General features: G+C 34.5%; 1 protein-coding gene across 15 annotated transcripts in view; it reads left to right on the forward strand.

Annotated features, from left to right (window-relative positions):
• Positions 1–10,203: 10,203 nt before the first annotated feature.
• Positions 10,204–24,175, forward strand: part of tou (bromodomain adjacent to zinc finger domain 2B toutatis) — a 143,192-nt gene continuing 129,220 nt past the window's right edge. For all 15 annotated transcript variants that reach the window (XM_089647984.1, XM_089647985.1, XM_089647989.1 and 12 more), the window contains exon 1: positions 10,204–10,907. The gene's annotated coding sequence lies outside the window, so the exon portion shown is untranslated. The remainder of the gene's footprint in view (positions 10,908–24,175) is intronic.

Genomic DNA, 24,175 nt, shown 5'->3' on the forward strand with positions numbered 1-24,175 from the left:
TACGTGAACACCTCACTAGGAGAACCTATGCTGAGGTGTTAACGTGTTTGTGATTAGGTGTGACAGGTATTTATGTGTTGTAGTAGAAAGTTTTTTTTTTTCACAGACATATATTTAAACATGAAAACACACATTTATATGTGAGTGTATGTATTTTTGTATAATTCTTGAAGAACGTGCATAATATTTAATTTTACTTATTATATTTTGGTTATGTTTGGTTTGGAATTATAATCTTTTGGATAAAGTGAATATCTTGATTTTTTATCCAGGCTACGATATGTTTTTTGATAAAGTTTGTAGATGTATTTTTAGTCATTAATTGTTTCAAAGTAATGGGCATACTGTTAAAAAGTTTGGTTGTGTAGTATTGAAAGTGTCTTTGTCCGTGTGTGGTGTGTGTTATCGGAATGTCCAGTGTTTTATTTGTTGATGACCTGGTTTTTATTATGGCTTTTGGTTGATTTGTAATTTGTAACTCAATTAACTTTTGCTTGTTTTGGTAATTGCTGTGTTTTTAGTAACGACGGCAGTAATTTTTCAACCTTCCTCTTCCCCTTCTATTATTCTACCCATTCTTTTCAGACTTAACATATATTCCAATTGAGGATGCCGCATCCTCACTAACTCTGGACAGTTGCTACACTTAAAAAAATTAATAACAATAACAATGTTCTTTATGGTTGCAAACTGAAACCAATGTTGCAAATGATCCTAGCCCATTTAGCACGCGCTCTGTCTCTCGCAACTTGTCTGACTTCGTATATCGCTATCTCATTTGGATTTTATAATGATGCTGAAACACAGTCTTGTAATGAAAATTTAAGGCCCGATTGGCCAGACTTTTTGATCAGGAAACATGACCACATCGCTTTTCATATGTTCTTCTTTATTCTATGACGTGTGTCTTTTCCTTATCGTGCAATTATTATTATGTAAGTATTTTTTTGTCCCCCTTTGTTCTAGTTCTTCGCCCTAGTCTGGACGGAGAAAATTTACTAATATGAAATATTGTTAATTATTAAAAATCTGTTCAAATTATTCGTTTTCCTGTTAAAAACGCGACTGGAGGCCTATAACGAATTATTTGACAAATTTCATAACAATCTATCAGTAAAGCACGAATATGTTATGAGGAAGTCGGAATACGTGTTCTTATATTTATTCGGACAAGGCCACTTGCGTTCACCACGTGTTCAGATATATTCTGAATGACTAATATTTTATTAGGAAATGGTCATGCTGTCTTATTTTTAACAGTATCTTGACCGGTCCGTGGCTGAGTTGACATCGCGTTTGGGTCCCACCCAGGCGTAGTGTATTCAATTCCTCGACTGGCTAAGTCCTCCATCACAACGCAAGCAGCATTTTCCGCTTACTGTGATGGTAGTAGGAGATTTTCAAATATTTTCAGGTTATTCGTAACCCGGTAATTTATGTCTGTCTTTTTAATACAAAAAATAATAAAAAACAAATAAGCCGTGTTCATTTTTCTCCGTGTGGTCGGACAAATTGCTGTGCTTCTAAAGGCCCTCGTTAATTAGATTTTTCCTATATAATTCTATTTCAGTGCCCTCGGTCGATTGCAGACATAGAGTTTGCCACAACCTCCGCATTTTCCCTTTTTCCGAGTCTTGTCAATGTTACCATGTCCAAAACCTCACGATGCAAAATAATGTACATCGTCGTTTCTCAAGCTGGGGGTCGCGACCTTTTGTTTAATCCCTCAGGCCAGCAAATTCTGTCAGAAGATTGGAGTATTTACGCTTAGCAATAAAATCCAAATAAATTGAATAATTCTAAACGTATCGAAAACTAAAAATGGTTTCTTATAGGTGCTGAAATACCCTTTCAAATTCTATCAGAAAAAATAAACATTTAATTCTTTAAATATAAAATTTTCAATGGAATTTCAACCAAATGGAAAGTTTCAAAAACAATGTTCCCAAAGCTCTAACTAAAACTACCGAATTCGGTCTACGTGCACCGCTTATCGCGTTATAATAGTGGAACCCGTTTAGACTAGATATTAGTAAGAAATAGTATTATATATTTTAAAGGAGGTAGCCGTATAATTCTCACATGGTTATGCAATCTTTTTAACCAATGTTTAAAGGAAGGTCACACGCCTTTAGATTGGAGAAGGGCTGTGATCATGTCATTATACAAAGGTAAAGGGTCACGTATGGAATGTGGGAATCATAGGGCTATTAGCCTGCTAAGTTCAGTTGGCAAGCTGTATGGTAGAATTTTGATTGAAATTGTAAGAAAGGAAACAAAGGATAAAATATGGGATGTGAAAGGTGCTTTTATGAGTGGAAGGGGGTGCATGGACCAGATCTTCTCATTGCGTATGCTCACTGAGAAGTTTCTGGCAAAAAAACAGAAACTTTTCTGTGCCTTTGTAGATCTACAAAAAGCATACGACCGAGTCGACAGGAAAAAGCTATGGAAGGTGTTGTCCAAGTATGGAGTGAATACAAATCTGACTCAGGCAATTGCGTCTCTGTATGAGGGAAGCGTTGCATGTGTTAGGGTGAACGGTGGTTTTACGGGGTGGTTTGATATCACAAAAGGTGTTAAACAAGGCTGCGTAATGTCACCGTGGTTATTCAATCTATACATGGATAATTGTATGCAAGAATTGAAAGAGGTGGGATTGGGCGCGAATTTGTATAATTTGAAAGTATGTTGCCTGTTATATGCTGATGATGCGGTGCTGATTGAAAATAGTATAGATGATCTATAATCTCTCGTGTCTAGGATGAACGAAGTATGCATGAAAAATGAGTTAATGATGAATGTAAGTCTAAAGTAATGGTGTTTGAAAGAGAGTACGAAAACAGTGTACAATATAGTTGTGAATGAAGAATACTTGGAGCAGGTGGATGAGTTTGTGTGTTTAGGAAGTATGTTCTAGAATCTAGAGAGATGGGAAGGCTGACAGAGATATTGAAAGAAGGGTAAATGCAGGTAATTCCGTTAATGGAGGACTGAACCCCGTTGGCGCTGAACAAAAAATTGTCCAAAGAAGCGAAGTTAGCAGTCCACAACGGAGTGCTGGTAACTACCTTGATGGCAAAGAAAGGATGAAAGTAGATTAAATGCTGTTGAAATGAGATCCCTGAGGCGTATGTGTGGTAAAACCATGTTTGATCGTGTGAGGAATGTGGAGATCCGCAAAGAGTGCAAGGCTGATGTAAGCGTAATGAGTAAGATTAAGAAAGGGACGCTTAGATGGTTTGGGCACGTAGAGCGAATGAGCGAAGATAGGAGTGTAAGGAGGATATATGATGGAAATGCGAATGGTAGCAGAAGTCGGGGACGCCCGAGGAAGACATGGCACGATCAAGTGAATCAGATACTCGAGTCGGGCCATGTCAAGAGTCAGAATAAGAGTACCTATGTATGAGACGATGTATGAATGTGAATGAGGCAAGGAGTGTGTGCCAAGACCGAGTTGTTTGGCGGTCCGTCCTCTCTGCCTACCCCTGCAGTTAAACGGCGTGATGGTCAGTTAGTTAGTTAGTTAGTATAGCTATATGATTTAAAAGCGTGAAAGTGAATACGAGTGGATGAGCGTGAGGAGGGTTTAATTAATGTCAGTGGTACCAAGAGTACGAGAAGCTATTAGATCTGTCTACCAATTACGGTTTTTCAAAGTTGTCAAAGAAATCTTTCACATTTGTGCGGATTTTTTTCGTGGGAGGGTGAGTGGGTGGGAGGCTTTTGCCAGCTAAATTCAAGCGTTTCGCATTTCATAGATTTTTTTTTATTCAGCTATACACGGTGTCCGGAAACTCGTAGTACAAGCGGGAAACTGGAGAATCTACACCACATGGGGAACCCAAAAAAACATAAAGTTTTTTGATTGGAGCATTTTCAAAAAAAAAAAAAAAAAACCAAAAACAAATATTTTTCGGCTATTTTAGGGTTAAAGTTTTTTCTGGTGTTTAGGGTTGAATAACAGATGTTTTAACCCTGCAGAGCAGAAATATTTTATGATTACACCGGGTTAAATGAAGGGTGATTTCAAAATAATGCTTCAAATCCGAGTTTCTTCATTTGTTTTACTTTCAAATAGTTTTAATTAGTTGGGTACTTTGATCTTCAGTAATAATTTATAAGAATTTGATTAAAAAAAAAAAAAAAAAAAAAAAAAAAAAAATCAACTTCAAACTCGATTTACTCGATAACGAAAGCTCAAATAAAAAAAATATATACTACAAAATCGACTCCAAATGTGATGTAGATTCACCAGTTTCCCGCTTGTACTACGAGTTTCCGGACACCCTGTATAATTTATTTTGTACAGGTGTTTTTCGATATCTGTCTCACTAGGATATACCTGTGTTTAGACAGACGTATTGGATACATAAATGAGTATTTACATATTATTTGATACTTGCATAATTATAACTAAAATATAAATTAGAAAGTTGAATACATTTTAAGCCGTGAAGACATTATACACGGTGTCCGGAAACTCGTAGTACAAGCGGGAAACTGGAGAATCTACACCACATGGGGAACCCAAAAAAACATAAAGTTTTTTGATTTGAGCATTTTCAAAAAAAAAAAAAAAAAACCAAAAACAAATATTTTTCGGCTATTTTAGGGTTAAAGTTTTTTCTGGTGTTTAGGGTTGAATAACAGATGTTTTAACCCTGCAGAGCAGAAATATTTTATGATTACACCGGGTTAAATGAAGGGTGATTTCAAAATAATGCTTCAAATCCGAGTTTCTTCATTTGTTTTACTTTCAAATAGTTTTAATTAGTTGGGTACTTTGATCTTCAGTAATAATTTATAAGAATTTGATTAAAAAAAAAAAAAAAAAAAAAAAAAAAAATCAACTTCAAACTCGATTTACTCGATAACGAAAGCTCAAATAAAAAAAATATATACTACAAAATCGACTCCAAATGTGATGTAGATTCACCAGTTTCCCGCTTGTACTACGAGTTTCCGGACACCCTGTATAAAGTGTTGGTTATCCTACAGGGATAACTATATTATAAATGTATATGGAAAAGTTAAGATAAAATAGTTAATAATAATGAAATAATAAATGGAACTTAATATAAGCAGTAGGTATATTTATTTAGCCAAGTAAGCCTTGGGAAACGGGCTAGAGGGTAGCACATTGTGCATTACTGACATAAAACATCCGTATCAATCATTTAGATTAACATACTAGAAGGTAGATACTTATACACAGATGTAGGCGACCAAAATATTATAATAATATTTGGCTGATTTATATAGCGCCGTTTTCGTGAAAAATCATCTAAGCGCAAAGTAGAGCTGGCTTACAACTAGGATTAATAATAACTACTGACTTACATCCAAGACTTATGCATAGTAACTTAAGACTAATTACTGCCTTAATACTAGTGACTTACATCTAACAAACAAGCCTACTTAGATCCTATTTTTAGAACCGCATTTTGTTGGATGATCTCAAGCTCAATATCTACTTTAGCGACGCCCTCAATTACTATTATATTTGCACCTGAGATGCTCAGATGTTCTCCTCATATGCTAAAGATAAACTAAATTACCAGGAAAAGTTGTTTTATTGTTAAAATACTTATAAAATACAATACTATCCTTTCCGCATACATATTTAATTTAATTTCACGGAATTACCGCCTCGTTGGAATCAATCCAATACCGCGCTCGTATATCTGACTCACTGCTCACTGTTGTGTCGTAAGAGGTCATTTGAGTGTGAAGAGATAAGTACCTACTTCAAAACCGCTACGACTAGCTTGATAAGCAGTTTTATGGGTCGGCACTATCACGGTTGCATCGGCAATGAAATTCTACCCCGAAAACATATATGATACAACCGTTATTCGTAATATTTTGGACAATTTGACTATCATTCCAATATCGTGTTTTTATGTGAGTCATTTTGTCGTGCCAAAAGAGGTCATTTGGTGACGCGCTCACATTTCCCGGATCAAGACGGCCGACGTACCGCAGCAAAAAAACTAAGATATTTTCGAATATGTTAGTTTTTAAGGGTCGGGAGTGTTACCGTTGCATTGGCAAGGAAATTCTAGCCCGAAAACATGTATAATATGTTGATAATGTATAATTTTTTAGATGTTTTGAGCTGTCGCATCATTTCGCCGGATTCGGGAATAAAGAATTCTCCGGTCTTGCCTCGGCCGGCGTACCTCATAGTCGCTACTAGCTGGCATTTATTTGTGTTTGTGGACGCAAGCTTGAAAAATCGATAAACCCAGGCTAAAGGCTAAAGCGACGCTCTTTCCCTACCCACAGAGAGCGATGTTCCGGCTATAAAACCGTACTACATATATTTAATCGTCAAACAATAAAGAAACAATGAGCTTTATCTAATATCAATGATTTTAGCACGTCATTGGTCGATTAGTAGTTGGTTAACGCTCGTTTTTAGGAATTACTTATCATGCAGATTGGAGCAAGCAGACAAAGGAAATTGGGTTTATAGGCCTAGTATTTGTTGGAATGAAATAATATTTAAAAATTTCAGTTTGTATGCGTTAAGTTTGTCGTGGGTTTTAGAGAAACGCAAAACACGTGTGTGTGTGTAGTTGGGTGGGGGGGAGGGAGATGGTGGGCTGGGGGGTTGATTAACTCCAAGAAATTAAGGATATCTTCCAAAGGAAGTGAGATAATGGTAATATTTTGCCGCCGTTGTGACCGGGGGACAATTCTAGCCCGGATAGATGTGCAATACCTCGTGGTGAAGCCGAGGGGAGTGCGTTTCAGCCATTAGCATAGGTTCGGGCGCATTGTGACAGGTCGCAGCCCGCAGCTCGGCAGCTCGCCTCGTCACCGTCGTGTGTTTATATTGTTTGCCGCGCTTCGCATTGGAAACGGATGAAATGGATGGCAATGGATGGAATGGATAAAATGGCGGCCGGCGTCCTCGTCGCGGGGGGATTGTATAGTAGAGTAGCGAATATCGACTGGTGGAGTCCATTTTACGTGTAATATCGGTGGATTTGAGCCGCGGATGGGGATCGGTTGGTCTCTTTTGAGTGTAGAAGATGGGGGGAAAGGCGGGCGGCAAGGGGTTCCATCAGTTGTTGGCCGCAGGCCGCGGGGAATGAGACGAATGAGCCCGTATCACACGCCCCACTATACTCACCACACCGCCTGGAACTTAAATAACTACTAAAACATCCTTCTCATTGTTAAGGTTTCTATTCAATTACAAATTCTTGCGATTTAACGTTCAATTCATGAAGTACTATTAACTTGTATTCCACGCATCTACCATTATTTTTAGTGGCTACCCATAATTTTATATTTAAAAAAAATATATGGTTCATCAGTTATAAATGGCATGTTTTTTATTACCTACTTAAGTAGACATAAATTATTGAAAATTTTTATGGTCAATAAAAATCCCAAAGCCGGGTTCCCTACTATTTCAGAAATTCTACAAACTAGATCAGAGTTTTACAATCCAGTTTTAGTTGAATGATTCAGAACTTTTCAAATTGTAATCAAAGCTAGTAATCTCAACAGTACCATGTTGAAAAATAACAATATGATTATTATACTTAGATACACATCAATTTCAGTAATTATTTTATGCATTCATGTTTAAATCTCTCACAGGACATACAAAACACAAGCGACCTCTTAGTTTAGTAAACTCAATAAAAACATTTAAAAAAACAAGTAGGTATAATACCGCGACCATGTATAATCGTCATTATTTTAAGTAGGTACACCTTAATGTTTCTTCAAATAACCCGTGTGAGACGGGTTTGTGTTTCATACGGAGTAGGTACAGTAGGTACGGTAGGTACTGTATCGGTGCTATGTAGTAATATAGGTGGGGCGGGGGGTAGTGACACCCGGCTGTCTTACTCGCACCCGCTCACCGAGCTGGCGCCGGGCGTAGCTGCGTCTCTCTTGCACGCGTTCTGACTAGTGATGGCTCGGCCAAAGGGATCGAGATAATCGAATGGCGGGGACTAAGTAATAATTGAATGAATTTAACCGGATAAAATCAACGATTATTTATGTTATTTTTCTAATGCAAATATTAAGAGAATGTTTAGAAAAATCGTCCTTTGAAGAGCAAATGTCAAAATAATGCTGTTCTACGCGTTGTAATAACGTCTATCATCAATTCAACATTATTTGGGTTTCATGTTATACACGTACATTGTTATTTTTTTTCAAAAACAAACTTTCTTGTAACAATTATTTTTATAAGCAATAATTGTTCGCCTGCGTCATGTATTTTTTATCAGGATATTTTTTCAATGTGGATGAGTGTTTCAGGCGAACAATTATTGCTTATAAAAATAATTGTTATCCTTTGTGCTATGCATAAATAAAAATCTTGTCTTAAAAACATTAATTTATCAAATAAATAATAAACTTTCTTGGTTACGAATTATCTAACAATAGCTAAAAATCTTCTACTACCACCGGAGTAAGCGAAAAATGTTGCTTGTGTTGTGATGGAGGACTTAGCCAGCCGAGGAATTGAACACTACGCCTGGGTGGGACCCCAACACGATTTCAACTCAGCCACCAAGCGGTCGAAATATATTATAAAATAGTCATAACTTTCGTGTACCTGATGCTGTTAACCTTGCCAATTGGTAGTTCTGTGAACAGTAGACCTCGTAACAAATCCGCGCCCTTGAAGTGATTTTGCACAAAAACGGCGCCATACAAATCATCATATTATTATTATTAAAAAGGGTGTTTCTAAATTTCTCTTATTAATAAATCAAAACTAAAATATCATCTGAAATCGTATGATGTGAAAGTAGGTACTTAAATATCAGCTAAATTAATTATAAACCATTAATATTAAAAAAAACTATTATTTTTAAATTTCCAATAAGGAATTATACCAATTTGTCATAGTAGGAGCCACGATCATGCAAACTTGAAACTCTTCAATAAAAATGTACCATCTCCAACAACTCCACCACCTTGAAATGGAACCGGAACGAAACAAACAAATTTGCACACAGATGAAATGCCAAATGGCTAATTAAATACGATCGTTCAATAAATCATTTCATACAAAAATGTTATTGTACTAAACTCATGGTAGATTTTCTGTAGATTTATTATCCTATTAAACTTATTATACCATAGCTCACGACTATACATTAGAGTATATGAACTTTGACTACTAAAAGGCTTCCGATGAAATTTTTCGTTTCCCACAAGATTATCTCCATACTTCTTTTCGATTTCATCGAACAAGTTGCATTAATCTGAAAATTCAGTAACGGGACTATACAAAATAAAATAATGATGGTGGCGGGATCGCACGTTTTTTTTTTGAGTTAACTTAACGAAAAGATTGCTAGTCGCTTACACATAACACTAATGGTACTTTTAACTTTGAGATAAAAACTTCCGTGTCAAATGTTAAGGTTGTTTTCACATTTACACTGCATTAAATAAAACGCATCGAAAACGTACCTATTTATTATTGGATAATTTGTATAGCGCCGCTTTTGTGAGATATCACCTCAGGGGCGCTTTACAGTTGATGCAGGTATTACAGAAAATATAAATATTACAAAAATAGAGTGAAGTTAAGTTAAGTAAAATGAAGTATAGGAACAGGTGACACGAAGATAGAAGATGAAGACTCTGCAGTACTATTAATTGCTTATAAAAATATTTGTAGCCTGTTTCAACAAAGGATATCCCTAGCAAGATAAGTATCCCTATGCATCCCAAACATTTCGAAATAATTATACGTATTCTTGCTTTCTAAAACTAAACATATTATATCGTCATATATTAAAGTGAATTGATTCCAGAAGATAATTAATAACTACACAAGCATTACTCTTCAGAAAAAACAATTTGGGAGCAAAAAGGTAGACGTAATATCATTTGAATTTTCAAACAAAATTGTTAATTGTTCTATCCCAAAATTCGTCACTCAAAATATTTTTGCTAATCTTCCAAAATTACATTGTTACATTTTTTTATAGCTCATAACAGTAACCGAGAAACAAAAGGTTTTCATTGCCATAAATCAAGTACTACTATTGATGAGAAACTAAAAATGACCCGTATCGAAACTCGATTATTTTGATATGTGACGTCACCATTCAAAGTCCGTTCCGCCGCCTTTCGCTCGACGGCCGCCACACATCACTAGCTCTCTCACATTATTATACTCGCCATAGTACATAGGAGCCATCTTGCAACAAGCCTCCGACCGCTTGTCTTTCCTCCCAGTGACACCCGAATTCGACTATTTGGTCTGTAATCGCGACAAATAACGCCATTTATTTATATTAAACCCTCCCATATTTACCGCCGGCCCTTAATCTCATTAAATCTCGTTAAAATACTCGATTTTCATCACGTGTGGCTCAAACGAATTGTTGACATAATTTATTGTTTTTTCGATGTGTCTCTTTTATGTGCCGTGTATCTGTGTGAAGTGAAATACGGTCGGGCATGTTGTCCGGTTCCATGTCGCGTCGGGATCTTTCCTTCGTCGAAATGCAATCGTTTCCTTCCTTCAGTTAAAACATAACCAAATTACCAGCGGATTGGCGATTTCCGAGTGATTTGGCACGATAATAAGCATAGTGTCAGTGCCCTCGGCAGATTTGAGTGATTTAATGCTAATAGTGTCCACATCTGATTCGTCTCGTCTTGTGTGACCGTCGCCCGGCCGAATGCTTTGTTTTCCGACTTCGGATTCGTGTTGTGCAATTTATTAAATTGTGGTGAATCTTCGACGCCAATTGCGGCGATCTACCGCTAAAGAAAATAAACAAAACAACTAAATAGTTCTGGAGACTTCGCTGGAAGATCATCACCATCCTTCGCTGTGTCCGATTATCGGCTAATCGCCATTAGCACCTCAAAGAAAGGGATATTTCAAAACAAAACCGGTAAGTTATTGAAATTATTCAACACAACTTGCATCCAAGCTACTTTCACTATTTGTATAATGATATAACAGCGTAAATATGGGTAACCTCGCAAGCCGGAACGAATGCACGTTGAAGAAGCTCTAAAGCAATGTCACCTAAATATGGCATTATATCCTCCGCACTTACTAACTTATACTTATAATAATTACAGTAAAACACTTCCGCATGCTTATATAAATGTAATTGTATAATAATATTAATAAGCGATAATGTAACGCCACTCATAATGAGGTGTCATTAATTGTTATTATTTGTAATATAAACAAAAACTTGTCAATCAAAACAGTGCACGTCCATTGCTTTATATTAAAAATGGCGTTCAGTTGGCCTTATAATAATTATAAATGATGCATCATCTTGTTTGATTGCCGCGGTGCCCAGCCGCAATTTATTAATAATAAGAATAATATAATGTATTGGTTTCTGAATGTTGTTAGTGGTCCATTCGAACACCTTTGCGCCGTGTGCCTAAATTTAGCCGCCTGCTAGATCGATCGCTTATCAGGCTGATATTTCTTTGTCTCGACCAGTGCCGACAAGGCGACCGAATAAAACAATACACGTAATAAAATAATGCATAGCGATCTCTTGCGACTATTGCCAATCTAGTTATTCAATAAATGACTACTATGATAGTTATTATGTACAATCAAATGTCGTCATGATTCCATCAAAGCACGCACACACAAATTGAGAAACAGCCAATCGCAAATCTATAATATTTTAACATTTTTTTCCTTATTCGTCAATTTTGTGACCCCATTGATTGAAACATGCGATGTTGGGGGATAGGGGAAGGTTGAGAAGTGCCTGGGTATTCAGATCTGGTCAATAAACAAGACTAAAGTAATGTTGGTCCTTAACCAGGGCGATACTGAGAGTATATCCTCTCTGGATGTATGTATTTTTTTACTACATTCATCAGTTTTCTGACCCCATTAATCGAATCATGCGATGTACCACTTTTTTGAAGTGCCTTATGTTATAATATGTAATTTTTAAAAAAAATACATTGTTTTGAATATGGCCTACTTATAAATAACGAATGTTAGCAGCTGCTGTTATAAGTTCGATAAATCGCTTTATAATAGTATTGTTAAGTTTGGCAAGAAGTTTTTTTAGGGTTGTAGATACTCGGTTTCGCCCTGTGGTGGACCATCATTCAGAATCTTGCATGGAATGGTTTAAGCCATGTTTGGTGATCATGAAAAACTTCCTCTTCTCTATTTTACCCCCCTCCTACTAGCTTTATTCTCACACATACCACAATTTATTGTTGATTGACATTTTATTCCATTTGATTTTCGTGTACATTTTACAATTATTACCCCACTAAAGGTGACGGGATAGGTTACTTGCCCTGGACATAATAACTTAACTTTTAACTTTCCTATCGTTATGCAAATTAAATTCTAATTTTAGTATTATTTTGTAATGAATAATTTCTTATATTACTTCTCGTTGTCTCCACAGATTAAAAGTTGACGGGATTTTATATGTATCATCCAAAGTTCAACATAAATCAACTACATATAAATAAATGCATTTCGTGTGCTTAAATATGAAGTTTTGTCGACGAAAATCTAAAGCAAAATAGGTAACTCACCAAGTTCTTGGGATCGTACTGTTTATTTTATTACGCTTGAATTAGGTACCTACCCATTTTGGTTTTAAATATTAAATTATTCTCTCGTGAAACAAATCATCGATTTATTAATGGTTCGGTAGGTATTAGGTACCTACCCTAATCAATATTAATTAATAAATATCTTTGATATTGTGATCCAACTATCAGTTCTAAATTCAAATTAGTAAAATGGATTTTGTGCGAATGGCACGCGAACTTTCACGATTCCCGCGCAGCCACGTAAATAATATTATGGAAGAGGCATTATTCTAGCTTTGTACGTACATTATAATATTCCGCCTCCTACTATACGGGCATTGTTTCTGACTTTCACACGAAACGCGGTAATCTTTCTAGAAGCGTCCATCATGTTATTATAATATGTGCGTATATAATAATATTATTCAGGTGTATTATCCACGACGCGCGGCCATTTGAAATAATGTTGAAATCGGTTTCGTCAATTTGCGTCTGTACTGCTTGTGTCGCCTCGTCTCGGCCGTTGGGGGACACACTTTTAGGTCTATTTTACATCGGTAGTTGATACATTTCATTGATTTTCATGCCTTATTTTTACCGGTTTGTCTGGCGGAGCCGATTCCGTGTAAAAAGGGTGACTAGATTTCTCTGAACGGTTTCGTGCGGAGATCTGCGTTTTGCTTCTATTATTAGAACACGTTTCCTGGTTTCTATTGAATAATAATTGAGAGTTAATAACTGAGGCTAATACAGAAGATAGAGTTGTGAAAATTGAATGTTACGGTTAAAATTAAGGGAAAATGTAAAAATACACTTTTTATAACTAAGATTATAATACCAAAAATGGATATTTCAATGATAAATATAGCTCACTACGGAAATTTCGTTACAAACTGAAATTGGTTGCGTTGACCTAGTAGTTCCAGGCATAATAAGCTGTGCAATTTTATTACAAAAACTGACCGTTTACAGATTTTCTGCTTGTGATTTTTGCTAATTCTGAATTGAATTTTCGCTTTATATTTGGATGACTATTTCAGGTGCTTTTTTTTCTTTGCTTATTTGATTATTACATACATATAGATTCGAATGATTCGATGATATACGACCCAAGTCTTATCTAAAAAATACCCAGAATGTTTAAATAATCAAACACACGAATAGGTTGATGATCAATAGTTTCGTTCGACAGTTATTTCTGAAAGATAACTGGCAGCATGGAAAAACTTTCCAGAAACCTAACTGATTACAGACACAGACCGATTTCGAAAAGAGTGCTGTCGGAGCAATTTAGTTTCTTTGCTCGTAATACATAATATTGTTTTTAAAGACTTGTTTTCGACAGTAACAATAAAAATATTATTATTATAAATATGTAATGACAATGACTAATGACTACACTAATGAGTGCAATGAAACATCTTACGGCCTTGTTAATTTATTAAATAAATAGGATAGAGAACTAGGCGTCTTTTGAAATAGATCATACATATCTTGTAATATGTTTTATCTTGTTTTGTAGATAAATAGTACCCATGGGAGCGTTCATTTGATAAACTTCTGCATAATTATGTAGCGAGTCAAATTGTACTCGTGTGTCATCTGAGAACTGATGCGTGTAGTGTAGACAAAATAATGTGTCACCAAACCTAACCCAACTACCTACTTGATGATGTGCCATCTTTCTACGTAGAAAATAGTGATGGTCATATTCGAAACATTTTCATAATCAATTGATGTTTCGAAATATTCTTTTGATGTTATTTTATTACCGATTTGTTTTCTTTCGCAGCTACGATTCCGAGTTATAACAATCATAATGGTGAAATGACATGAAATTTGAGATCAGGCCACAACGACGTCAAATTCGAAACGTTCGGAGCAAATAAAACAGTAACAGGCGTAAATCATAATATTATAATCCTTTAGCAATAATAAATAATTTTATGGGTGTTTTATTCTATTCTATTATTTTATTGTATTCCGTATGGCCGACATGTTGTCTCTGTCATGTGGCGTTACTACTGCCACCGATTTAAATATATTTAATCTAAACTCTCAATCAACAGCTGTTGAGCGGACAAATGTTTTACCTTTACTTAGTTCTTCTAAACTACGTAACGGATTTGTTACGGTGTTCATTTTCATTTAGAAAATTTCTTCCTGAAGGTTTATATTATATTTATAGAATGTAGAGAATGTCCATATTTATCCTAGAATTCAGAACCTCAAAACTTAACTACAAATCATTGGCAACCTCGAGCAACCCCGGGTACTCGTCAGCTAATAGCTCGAGTTATCAATACCTGTAACACTATTGTTTTGTTGATTTTATGAGTAGGTAGTAAAATAGTAAGTACCTACATTTTTACCGTCCTTAGAGAATTATTAATATTACTAAACAATAAACAACAATAATATAACACTTCACTTCCTGAAGGACTATTCATATTAAGTTTATAATGTATTAAATAATAAGTCATCGTAATTGGACCATGTAATTATTCTCATTCAAAATTGAAGAATAGAAGTAATTTTCTTCTTCCCTTTTGCACCGCATCTGATAGCAGTACGCATATGCAGTTAGTATTCAATTCAGTCATGGAGAGAAAACATAAGACTGGGCAATTAACTAATATGTGTCGCTGATATTTTCGATTTAAATTTTGATACATTCATAGCCACATTAGTTCAACAATTTTTAGATAATGTAAAAAATAACGAGTAATCTTAATTTATGTCTGTGACACACCACGCTATATTTTCATTGCTTCAACATATCGCTCGCCGTACATTCCCATTTGTAATGTACGGCGAGCGATATGCTGAAATGGGTCAAGCCATGATGTGTATAGCGTAATGTGTCGGCTACCTTATGCTTATGCCCTCGCATACCCAATTTCTACCGATTTATAAAAAAATTCTCATTAAGAGGAAGCTACAAGCGAAAAAAGTGTATATTTTTGGTATACCTTATATTGTAGATGATAGGCATTAAAATCGCTTGACAAACGGAATCTAGAAGCGTTCGATTTCAAGCAAAAAACTGGTTTTTATTTATTTTATAAATAATTTTATAAGAAAGCAAATAAGTTAATCAAGTGAAACTGTCACAGATGATCTTAGCTAAAATAATGTATTTTTAAAAGTTGTTTCCTTTATGCCTTCATACATTGAAAAAATATTTTTTTTAGTAGTTTACATTTATATTTTTTATTAAGTAATTTATTATTTTATTTGTATTCTATTCAAGCGAAGCGATAGTAGAACCTTCAATTTATCTAAATCATATATTTTGGTATTCATAATGTTCACCAATTAGTTATAAAGATCAATCAAAATAGTGATTTGGCATTAAGCTTTGCCTTAACTCTTCAAGTTTTTGAGTTCCAAAAAAATATAAATTATTTTTAAGGTAATATCTATACATTTGTTATGTCGAAACGGTAATTATATGAAATTCCCTCTATAGAAAAAGTGGCAAAGTAAGCTCCGAAATATGTTATAGGAATGAAAAAATTCACAATGTTTATTTAAATGCTACTAAAGAATTTGTCCAGATAATTTTTGGTCCATTTCAAACGAGTCGTATTTTATTAAATAATTTCACCATTTTCCTATAATTATGAAAGTTTTTTAATATTAGCGCGCTCCCTCTAACGTTTATATTTACATATTTCCCTTTTAAACTATCTTTGACGGGGCCATGTATTCACAAAATCTTTTTAATTTTTTTGTATTTTTTATTTTACTCAATTTTGGGGGTTCTTCAAAGATAATGTGATAATCTCAACAAGTATATTGTTTTTCATACTTTTTTATTGTAAAATCTTTTTTATTTGTTGTTTTCAATTGAATTTATAATCGTTTTTTAAAATCCCAATAAATAATTTATAAATAAATAAAATTAAAATAAATAAAAAATAATTAAATATTTTAGTATTTGGTTTTTGCCTAGCAAAGGTGCCTAGGTGCCTACAAAAAATTCGTTAGACTGAAGTTATCCCTAGTTTGTAAATAATGACAGCCATCGTTCAAATTTTATTTCAATTTATGGGCAACAAATCTTTTTGCTCCCATCTGAATTAGGGGCTCTAAGACACACGGAACGGATATGCACAGTATTATTACACGTTCAATGTAAATCAAATGCTTGAGTCGGGTCATGTCGAGAGTCGGAATAAAAGAAAACAGAGTTTTTGCCAAGATTGAGTCTGTGCCTACCTTTCTGCCTACCGCTGCAGAGAAATTGCGTGATAGTTAGATAAATTACTTTTACATTTATTTGTCATTGGTCTACTGCTGTAAAGCAATTTCGATCATGTTTCGGTATGTTTTTTTTGTCAAATTATTAACTCTTCAGGTATTTTGGGAATATTATTATTATTTTTTATTTTGAATAAAATTTACATTGGAAGATAGATGCTATTTCAACCGCCATGCTAGGTGGATGGTAGGGGATGCCCATGTGTTATGGCGGGTGAAGTTTACAGATTGCAGATTTTAATAATACACATAATGGTTAGTAAATTATACAATTCCGATTCGGTTAATATTTTATGTGATAAGTAATCATTCAGTAATTAATTAAACATTGATAACTATTATTTTTTTATATTAATTAAGTCAATTGAGAAACGTGAGAGATGTGTGGAGGAAGATTAGGTGATAGATAGGTTTTGTAATTGAAATGTATTACAGATGTTAGGATCCATAGAGTTAATTGTGTTTTGAAAGTATGGAGTGGAGTTTCTTTTTATCATGGAGAAGGTTGAAGGTTTTGGGAGCTAGGTGATGAATTGTCTTTGTGCTGATGTAGTAATAAGTTTAGGTACATTGTAGTGTCGTTTGTTTATATTTCTATTGGTGTGTCTGTTCTGTAGGTATTTAATGGAGCCTGCTCTAAGGAGGTAACAGCATTGACTCCCGATGCACCAGTGCAAGTGTGTGAAACTTGACGGACACGAGTGGAACACCCATTCATAGTTGATGTTGGCTTCATGAGAACGGATTAATAAATCCCTTCCTTAACCCGTTTTAGAACGCTGGCCAACCGAGTGGCGACATAGTTCCTTGCCTTTACACTGTACATACAGTGGCGCTGGTGATGGTCGATGGTGCCACGCTGAAAATATTGTTGCAGACTACAGAGTGATCTGTCATATTATACTGCACGAATTTTGGATAAACCGTTCCCATGTTCGGTCCACCCCATCGAGATGAAATCAACGTTGAACAATGCAGTGAGTTAATCGCGTCGTTCTCCCTATTGCATGTCGACTCGATGGCTCATTATAATGCTGGATGTGAATTCGGGGACACGAACCGGGGACCCTGAATTCATCAAGTGGCGAAAAAAACAATCCGTCACTTCGTAGAGCGATGGCGCGCCCCGTTTCGGATTATATAACTGTGCCTGCGCAGAACTGTTATTGAATTGCGTCAAGTATTTAAAGGGTAAAAAAATATTCATAAACTAGTCGTTCATTGTTCATAGATTAATTATTTTAGATAAAAACACTTTTTGCAAGTTATGCTTCAAAATATTAAGGGTAAACGTAACGTACGTTATATGCGACGTCAATTCAATTATTTTATTGAAATACACTTCTTGCAAGTTATGCATTAAAATATGAAAAGTAATTATTTGTTTGCGTCCATACACAAGCAATATGTATATAAATAAATAGTTTTGTCCGTATAAAAACGCATTTCTTTTAAGAGACACATTTTGGTCACCCAATATTGTTTTTGTATTACATAATTTTAGGCATCAAATGGTTCCATGATAACTCAACACAATGACAATTCAACACAGCTTTTAAAAGTGATATGTCATTAGAAGCGATGAAAAAACTGACCTACAGACGTAACCTATTTAACTCAGTTTTTGTTTCACAACTTTTCATGACTTTCTATCACTTTTCAAAGGTGTGTGAATTATCAGGTTACCCGTCTCAGTCTATGCCTTAAAGGGAGATATATAACAGTTCCAATTTTGAAAATTGCGCTTAAATAGACAATTCCAAGTTCATTGAACCAGAGAATCTCTCACAGACAGATCCACAATCGGAATGAGTATTTTTAGTAATAGTAATCCATTCCTAGCTAGATTATTGTACTTCTATTGCATCTAGCCAATTTCTCTAGCAAATATCTCTGCTATACTCTAAACTTTAATTATACCCGTCAACATGCGTTGTTTTGTAGAAATATCTCGGAGACCATTAACTACGCGCACGCGTTATTCCTCAGGATAACGAACATGTCAGAAATTTATAGTGATTTGTTTTTTTGGGGTATTATGCCGTGTTGCGCTACCTCCTTCTTTAGCCAACGTTTCGGACAGCATTGCAGTGTCCATCATCAGGGCGGGTATGTAATAGACTTGAGATGGACACTGCAATGCTGTCCGAAACGTTGGCTAAAGAAGGAGGTAGCGAAACACGACATAATACCCCAAAAACAAATCACTATAATACTTTGGCCGTGAAAATCTCAAATCATACATGCCAGAAATTGTCGTTTTTTTAATTTTATTTGATACCTTTATATCTTTCCAAAACTGTATTTATTATGTGTTAGATATAGATATAAGATGTACCTACCTACGCAATATTTTTCCTGTCTACACTCGACTGTTTTGCATTTCGTCTTTCTGTAAATTTGTTTGTACGCCCGTTTCCGTTTCTAGACGGTGGCCGTTTTATTGGTTCGGTAAAGATTCTATTTACAAATGTGAAAGCGTCGTGTTTATGTTGGACTTATCTTTGAGTGTTTTTTTTCTCAATATTATGGTACCTAAATGCCTAAAGAAAGTCGGAAAAAGAATTTTCATTGAGAGAGTAACATTTCTTATATATAAAATTCTAAATAATGCATTTAATAGTCCAACATTGAAGGCATTGATAAGCTTCGGATTCCACTACGTAATACTAGAAGTCAGGATTTATTTCAGTGCTGAAATTTTGGGACTAACTACCATAATATGTTTTCATCATTGCCCAGAATACTTATAGAGGGATATAATTATACCGAGTCAGTGGATAACTTTAATTTATCACAATTTATTATTTAAGTCATGAAACAACTTAAAATTACTGTATGGCTCTGAGGGCCTACTCCCAATTAAAGGGCTTCTCTGGTTTATTATAATTATGGATAATGCGGGAGAAAATGCGTACAAAAAGCCATTGGTGCATAGTCACAAAACAAGATTTACTGAAAAAAAAGGCCTAAAAATTCCACTAATATCAAATACGTATGGTAGCAGAACACTTGACTATTTGATACCTGTGATTTATAACAAATTTAACGAAATCTGACAAAAAAGTGGTTAATAAATGAACAAAACGTTTATCTATCCTAAACATTATATTTGGTATTAATATTTAAACTTAAGCTAATGTGTATTATGTTATAACATTACATGGTAGAACCTACAAACAAGCTGATTACCCATATCTTATATTGTATTAAATGTAATTATATTAAATTTAATAAATTTAAAAAAATACAAAAAACTGTTACTGAGGCAGTTTAGTTATGCATATTAAATAATGTATAATTTTTACTACTCTTTTGTAAAAGCACCTAAAAATGACGTTAATAAAGAACTCTATCGTGGTCCAGATTTTCTTGCCAAATGATTTTATCCTACGCTGTAGCTACTACTCTAAAACCGATGAAATTATTAGTATTCAGCATTCAGCTCACTTTAAATATTTATGGCTGTTAAATCAAATTCCATCTTTGATTAACGGTACATTTTTTAAGATTCGCATTAGAAAGGAAATAAATTATACGGAATTTTACCACCTTTGTACCCTGAACACGCAAGAATTGTAGCTATTTAATCAAACTGACAAAAATGCTTGTAGCTCTGAACATTGTATGTACCTGGATTATTAGATGGGGATCTGCCTCAAACACCCACCACCCACGTGAAGTAGCGAGTTAAAACACAAAAGTAATAATAAAAACAATCCTGAAAGCACCCATAATACAGTTTAAAACTTTAATATTTTCAATATTATAAAACAGTTTTACTCAACCGAAGTTAAAGGAAACAATGAGCACCATACTGACCAACACACATACGCTACAAGGACGAAAACCTCAAAACTACCAACGTCCCAAAATTAAATACATCTTTTGCCCAGAAAAAATATAATTTCCATGCTAAATAACTATATAATTAATGCCCTTCCAAATTAAATTATACACCATGGAGATAAAAAAGTTTACAAACGACAGTCAAAATATGGGTAATTAAACACGAAGATGAGGAAATCTTTAAAATTGTAAAGTAACATCAACACAAGTTACAGTCAACAAAGATGAAGACGAGGAAATGATGATGTAACACCCCTAGAGTAGTCAGTCAGAGCCAGTCCAGGAATACCTAGTGCGCTAGCGAGGACGACTGGGAATAAACTACTTTGTATTTAAAATGTAAACGGAAGGGGTTTTTGTGCACGGACTAAATTTCCTGATCAAATATTTTGCTAATTTATTAAAAAATCTCTTCAAATTATTCGCATTCCGGTTAAAAACGGGTTTGTAGGTCATTGACGATGTATTATTAAGACCAACGCGTGTTATTACGAATTATCAAAACTTTATCAGGAAGGATAACATATACGCGCAACTTTACTGTAAACCGCCTCCTTGAAAATTCTTTTATCACCATCCCCACAGCGGCGAAATCCTAAATCAAAGGGGGTGAACTATGAATAACACTAGTAATCATTATTGCGTCGTGTGTATGTTGTCGATTTTTTTTAAATATTACAGTGCGTTCGGTAAGTACGTTAAAATGTGCGGCTATCTGACATTAGGCCGAGTTGTTTAGCAGAAATTCAAAGTCAACAAATTGCCAGTCAGCGCCATTTTTGCCTTTTTAACAGTCGAAATGTTCCCGTTAAATGCTGATTCTAAGGACAGGTTGTTTCACAGAATTTTAACAATTAGCGAAAGTCCTACTCAAATTCTGTTATTATCCAAGTACAGCGAAACAACCGGCACATGATGAAATAATAACAGAACTTGAATAGAAATTTCACAGAAACTTGATAAATTGTTCAAATTCTTTTACCGTTAAGTCCGTTTAAGCTTTTGGACAAAATGTGATGAGCAGAAGGTAACTATCATATTGTTAAGCTTATCAGCTTATTACAATTTAATAGAAAGCTGAAACGCGCCGAGAATCGGCTTTTAACGGGGTTCTTTCAAATGTTAAAAACGGCGCTGAGTCGTCATTGTTAAATTTGAATTTCTGAGTAACAACTGGGCCTTAGGAGTCGTAACTAAAGGTTAAAAAATTAATTCGTGTTTCAAAAGAAAATTCATAATTGCGACAATATTATCTTTTGTATCTTTCTGCTGAGAGGAGTACAAGGAGAAAAATGGGTTTTGCCAATTTATTAAGAATCTCTTCAAATTATTGGTAATCCGGTTAAAAACGGGATTGCAGGCAGTTTCCCGATAGTATGGTCATAATATATCATGCACCTGCATTTGCAAAGATAATAATTAATGATGACATGCAAAAATATTCGGATTTTTATGAATACGTTTTCCGACATCGTGATAATACATTCGTTTTGACATCGTGATAATACATTCGTTTCGACATCGTGATAATACATTCGTTCCGACATCGTGATAATACATTTGTTCCCGCATCGTGATAATACATTCGTTCCGTCATCGTGATAATACATTCCTCTTTAACTAAAAGTTTATTGGAACACCTATCAATTCACTCATTAAGGGTCTGCAATCCCGTTTTTAACCGGATTACAAATAATTTTAATTAGCAAAACTCATTTTTCTCCGTGCATTATTCCGAATCGAAACGTTTCTTGAAATGACTTCATCTATGTTCAGTGGCTAGATTTGAATAGCCAGGTATCTTAGAAACATTTTAAAGATGCTTGCTCGTGTAGTGGGTATCGTAAGACCACTGCGGGGTAAGAGGGGAGTGAGGGCGGGTGTTCCAAACTATTTTGAACCAATTTTAACCACTATCGGTGTGCATAAATACATTTAAACTCGCCATCTAATGATTTACCGTATTATCTCACCTCAACCTCACTCTTATAATAATAATAATATTTGGATGATTTGTATAGCGCCGTTTTTGTTCAAAATCACCTCAAGGGCGCTGAACTTCTTCAGTCCCATTACCAAACAATTATTCCGCTGGCTCCGTAATCTATTCCCTAGACAAATAATAAAAGTTTAATTTTAGGAACTATTTTAGCAATCACTTAATTTTCATGTATCTACTGTTCAACGGCTATTGCGTTTTTTATATCGCCACAGATCGTAATATCCGAAGCAATACTTTTTCGCAAAATGGCACTAAGAAAATATTATGTACCGTAAAGTGGGATGACTTATCAATTTTTAACTTTTAAACTAAATAACTTTTGTATAAAAACATTTGTGTCGGAAAATTTGATGTAATTTTTATTGCATATATAAATATATTTAAAACAAATTTTATAATGATGTTTGGCTAATTTATATAGCGCCGTTTTCGTGAAAAATCACCTCAAGGGCTCTGTACATATATATTTATTAAATAGAAGAAATTTTATAAAAAAATTTAATAAATAGGAGAAACAATAGCGCGTTTTTCTTCTACGTTCAACAAAAGGCGCTGTTTAAAAAAAACTTTTTTACCTGTCACAGGTGACTTAAGTATATAATATAGATATATGAAAACACACGTATATTCGAATACAAAGTTGTGTCAAAATTTCAAAGCAACCGGTGAAAAACTTTCGAAGATTTAAGATTTTGAACAAACAAACATTTACATTTTTATTTTTATTTATATAGATAATAAATACAGCTGGACAACTAGAATTCATAATAACTAGTGACTTACATCTAAGGCTTAGTCTAGTGACTTACGACTAAGGCCCATAACTACTGACTAAAGCTAGTGACTTACGACTTAGGCCTATAACTACTGTCGTAATAACATATGTGTTTGGGAGTCAAACATTACTTAGTGATCAACGTAACTTTTCGGAGTGGGGCGACTGAAGACTTTGATGTTCCGTTTTTATAAGCTTATTACAATGTTACGCCAATCCCAAAGAAATGCGAGATCAAATATTCAAGTTGTTATTTTTTTTTTTTTTTTTTTTTTTTTTTTTAGTTTTTTTTATTAGTAAAAAAAGATACACGAATTACATAATATAACAATTACATAATATAATTACACAATATAGTAGGTTATTAATTACATAATATAAGTAGGTATTCGATGTACCCCCATAAATAAGCAGGGCTTGTGTGTATGGGGGTGTTGTTATATTTGTTTATATTTGGTACGATTCAGTTCAACTGTTCGGAATACTTTTTAAGGTGGCTTTTGAATTCGTTTATATTTGCATTCATGTTTCTAATTTTTTCTGGTAATGAGTTAAAAAATTTAACTCCGAGATATTCATGGTTGAACTGTCCTATTGTTTTTTTACATTTAGGAGTAGGAAGTATTGACGTTTGTCTAAGATTTCTGTTATTTTTAAAGGGTGCAATTTTATTTTGAATATAGTTTTTATAAATTTGTAATGTTGCATGGTAGAAGTATAATGCACTT

This window comes from Hesperophylax consimilis, chromosome 27 (genome assembly GCF_061612785.1).
Source record: "Hesperophylax consimilis isolate HC1 chromosome 27, BYU_Hcon_1.0, whole genome shotgun sequence".
In the NCBI taxonomy this organism is placed as follows: domain Eukaryota; kingdom Metazoa; phylum Arthropoda; class Insecta; order Trichoptera; family Limnephilidae; genus Hesperophylax; species Hesperophylax consimilis.